This window comes from Petaurus breviceps, unplaced genomic scaffold, assembly GCF_028583685.1.
Source record: "Petaurus breviceps papuanus isolate PSGF00001 unplaced genomic scaffold, PetGlider_PUasm1.0 90750, whole genome shotgun sequence".
NCBI classification, from domain to species: Eukaryota; Metazoa; Chordata; class Mammalia; order Diprotodontia; family Petauridae; genus Petaurus; species Petaurus breviceps.
The window spans coordinates 3,931,463-3,935,800 of NW_027187335.1; the positions used below are offsets into that span (position 1 = coordinate 3,931,463).

Consider the following 4,338-nt stretch of genomic DNA (forward strand, 5'->3'; position numbering starts at 1 on the left):
ATAAAAGAAACCAATTATATTAAAATACAGTTATCAGGGGCAGCCAGGTGGCCAGATAAGAGCACCAGCCCCAGCATTGGGAGACCTGGGGTTGGTTCCAGCCTCAGATACTTAACACCCACACAAAATAACTGGCCATGTAACCTTGAGCAAGTTACTTAACCCCCATTGCTTTTAAAAATAAAAAAAAAAATAAAATACAGTTATCAAAATTTTTTAAGTGGATTTATAGACCCCATTTTAAGAATCCCTACTCCATACAATTCATTCCCTCTTCTCAGAAGAGTGCTGGCTCTGAAGGTTAGAAAAATAACAATAAAGTCTCAGAGTTGAAACATGAAATGATTAAGGAGAAAGAAGTCATTGATGGGAGTGTAACTGGGAGAGAAGAGTAGAAATGTGACTCGGGACTAGAGGCCTAGCCCCATTCCTTCACTTTATAAATGAGGAAACTTAGACTCAGAAATTGACTTGCCCAAGATCACCCAGATAATTTTTGGCAGATCTGGGACTAGAACTCAGCTCTCCCTTCTGGTCCAGTGTTGTTTTGTGTGTGTATTTGTTTTGTTTTTATCCCACACTGACAGAGAGCCCTCCAGAAAGAGATTGTGCCACTTTTTCATCTATTGGAAAGAGATTTTTATCTTGGAGTTATATCTAACTTATTACCCCCAGCCTCATTTTACCATTCTGCAAAATAAAACTATCTACAACCTGAGATAAGAAGTACTCAAGGATGAATAATTTTTTTTTCAATATAACTCAAATCAAGAATTTATTAAGTGCCCGCTATGTGCAAGGCACTCTCTTACATTCTACTATAGCAAAAGGAAAGATACAACAACATGAATGTAGATAAGTATATACAAAGGAATTGGGGAGATCAGGAAAAGACTCGTGTAGGTGTTTCATGTGAGCTGAGTCTTTAAGTTAGGGATTACAAGAGGTAAAGGTGAGGAGAAAGAGCATTCCAGGCATGGGGATAAGGTACAGAAGCAGGCAATGTAATGTAAGACCCAGCAAATAGGTCAGTGGGGATGAAACCTAAGAGTGCATAAAAAGTAATAGGAAATATGCCTGAAAAAAATAGGCTGGAGCCAGAGTACAGAGGTTTAAGCGCCGGACAGAGGAGTCTGTATTTTAGCTTATTCTGGAATACACTATGATCCTCATACACAAAAACTACAAATACCATGATTAAATAAAATGTTTCCTCTGAGTTTATTACTTGAAAAAAAAAAAGCTAAAACAAAGACTCTTCAACCAGTCATGGCTCCAGTCCCTCCCTTTTCCCACATTCCCTAATCTTTCTCCAGGTCCTACTCATAAAACTTAATCTGTTTTCACAGAAAACCTACACTGGGGTAAAGGTAAGGAAAAGGGTAGAAGGCAGTAGTATCATCTAAGCTCCACCCAGTGAGAAAGGGGAATTTCATTGCCCAGAGATCTATACTGGGTGGAGATTCACAGAATCCAACTGATAAGAGGTAGGGAAAGGGGAAGGAGGGGAGCAAAAGTTGGGAAAAAGCTAAGGGACCACTCTCTATTTCACACTTAGAATGATTTGGGGGGAGGGGGAAATCAGCAGACAAAAATGGAATCAAGATGGCATCCTTTTTCAAAACTATCCAGGGCTCACAAGAACCACAAGTAATACTTAAAGGGGGCAAACTGTGGGTGAACAGCACCAATTAGGTTTCCATTACAACTTATCAGGGGAAAGTCACTTATTGGGAAAGAAGAGTAAAGGGATATAGCATTGAAATTACAACATCCCCCCAACAGAGAAAAAGGTAGATGATGCAGATCAATGATTGCAAAACTCCCAGAACACTACTGATGTGGAATACTGCATACTCTGTGAGATGTGGTCCATTTGATAGTTTGTGATAGTAATTTTCTTTGTTACAAGACAGGGTTGGGGGAGGGTGTTACTGGGAAGTGATGGTGGCATAAAAAGCAAAAGTATCAATAAAACATTATTTTTTTTAAAAACTTCCTCTGACACTCCTTCCCCCCACCCATCCTCCCAGAGCCCCAGGTAGGGGAGAGAGAGGATCAGGCTCGGGCTCCTTCCTTGGCCAGAGGTGTCGGGCAGAAACACCTCAGAGAAGCCAACAAAGAACAGGGCAATGGGCTTCCAGGATAGAAAAGGTCCACTCGAGCCTGACTGGTGGAAGGCACAGTTTCACAATGGAGGTCCATTCACTCCTGGGTGGTAGAAGGAACAAAGATCCTCATAGCGATAGTGGCCCTTTGAGAAGTGTCTGCAAACAGGGTGGTTGGATTTATCTGTTCTATCACCTTCCTGGACTCCATCCTTGAATTGAGGGGCATTCTTAGGCCAGGGCATATTCTTAGATGGATGGTGACTACTGACCCCTCCAAGGTTTCTCCATCCATTGGGAGGACCATTTCTGGCATGGTCCTTATAACCTGTTCCCCACCTAGGTTCTGGATCCTCATAGGCCCAACGGCTATGTAGGTATGGTCGAGGTCTGGGTCCTGGGCCCCCTCTCATTGGGCATCCTCCCCAGAAAGGAAGTGAGAGGCTCAGGAGTAGTGGAATCACTGGTCCCCTTAAGCCCTGGGGGCCTCTATGGAAGCCTGGATCAGGGCCACCAAACTTCCCATTGGCTATGGCGGGAGGGCCCAGGAGGCTGGGGGGACCAGCGGGGCTCCCACTCTCCTCATCCCCACTCTCCTCGGGGTCCGGTGGTCGCTGCTTCCCCCTCTTGGGCATCACAGCCAGCGTAATAGCAGCGATCAGAATAGGGGCTGGTGTGAGCAGGGGCAAGGATAAATAATTTTAAATCCTGGAAATTCTTAGAACTGCTAGGAAGATTGACCCAAATTCTACTCTCTGACAGCAACAATGAGAACATTCAAGTCTTAGGCCAATTTCTACCTAGAAGCTTTCTCTGATCCCACCCCCCAGTCAAGATACAAATTATCTTTCTCTCCTCTAATCATTCATACCAGTCTCTTTGACCTTCTCTCATGCACTTATATTAACTTGCATTGTGATTATTTGTGTATTTATCTTACTCCATCATTTCTTATTGGAGAATACGGTTTTTTGAGGAACTGAACAAGGTCATTTTTCATCTTTTAACTGCGTATGTTGAAGTGTACATAGGTGTTTAAGAAATGTGTGCTAAGTTGAATTGAAGTTGAACTGAAATGAAGAATTGAACTGAATTCGGACAATGATTACGATCAATATGGAATAGAGGATAGCAAAACCAGGAAACAGAAGGCTGAGAATGTGTTGAAAGGCTATGCACATGACCAAGCTCCTAGTATGGAACAATGTAAAGAGGAAAGGGCTTAAGAACTGGGCATGTGAGATGGGAAGTCTTTATGGTACAAGGACTATATGAGGATGGGAGGAGGACTGGAGCTAACGTCATTCACACATTCAGGGTAAATTCAGGAGCCAGCACTGACAAAGTCAGAGAATGAAGGTTTTTTGTGCTATAGCAGTTCCTGAGAAGCACAATCCAAGATATTCATGAATGAGGTATTCAATACATGGGAACTAGAAACGTGTTAAAAGTGAAAAATGGATTCACCAAGAATGAATGAAAGACTGTATCTCGAGGACCCCCTCCCATCCTTCCATAAGCAGTAAAAGCAAGGTATATTCAGTCCCCCTTATTTTATAGGTGAGGATAGTGAAGCGCAGGGGGGTTGTGACCTGCCCAGCAGAAATGGGATTCGAACCCTTGTGTCTTGCCTCTAAACCCAATTTACTTTCATTGGACCATAATGATGAAAACCCTACACAGTCCTCACATCTCCACCTTACCCCTCAATATACTTTACATCAATAGCCACAATTAGAATGTTCGTTGGAATACACAAGAAGCCATTTATTGACTGCAAACCAGAAGAAAGCTAGAAAATAAATGCCCCACTCCTATTAACACAGCATTCCAATGGGCGGCTAGGTGGCACCGTGGATAGAGCACTAGGCCTGGAGTTAGGAAGACCTGAGTTCACATCTGGCCTCAGACATTTACTAGCTATGTGACCCTGGGTGAGTCACTTAGCCTTTTTCGCCTCAGTTTCCTCATCTGTAAAACCACTCTAGTATCTTTGTCAAGAAAACACCAAATGGAATCACAAAGAATCAGATATGACTGAAAAATGACTGAACTTAACAAATTTGGCTCACAGCTCTGCCATTTACTATTTGATCTGGATAACCCTGGGCAAGTTATATACCCTCTCCTGGCCTCTATTTTCTCCTGTGTCAAATGAAAGGATTGTAAGAGTTGATCTCCAAGATCTTTTCCAGCCCAGACATTATATAATTCCCATCCTAGTATCCCA

At 42.8% G+C, this 4,338-nt stretch overlaps 1 pseudogene; it reads right to left on the reverse strand.

Moving 5' to 3' along the window:
* Positions 1-758: 758 nt before the first annotated feature.
* On the reverse strand, positions 759-2,788 carry LOC138145858 (proline-rich protein 3 pseudogene; annotated as a pseudogene).
* Positions 2,789-4,338: the final 1,550 nt, after the last annotated feature.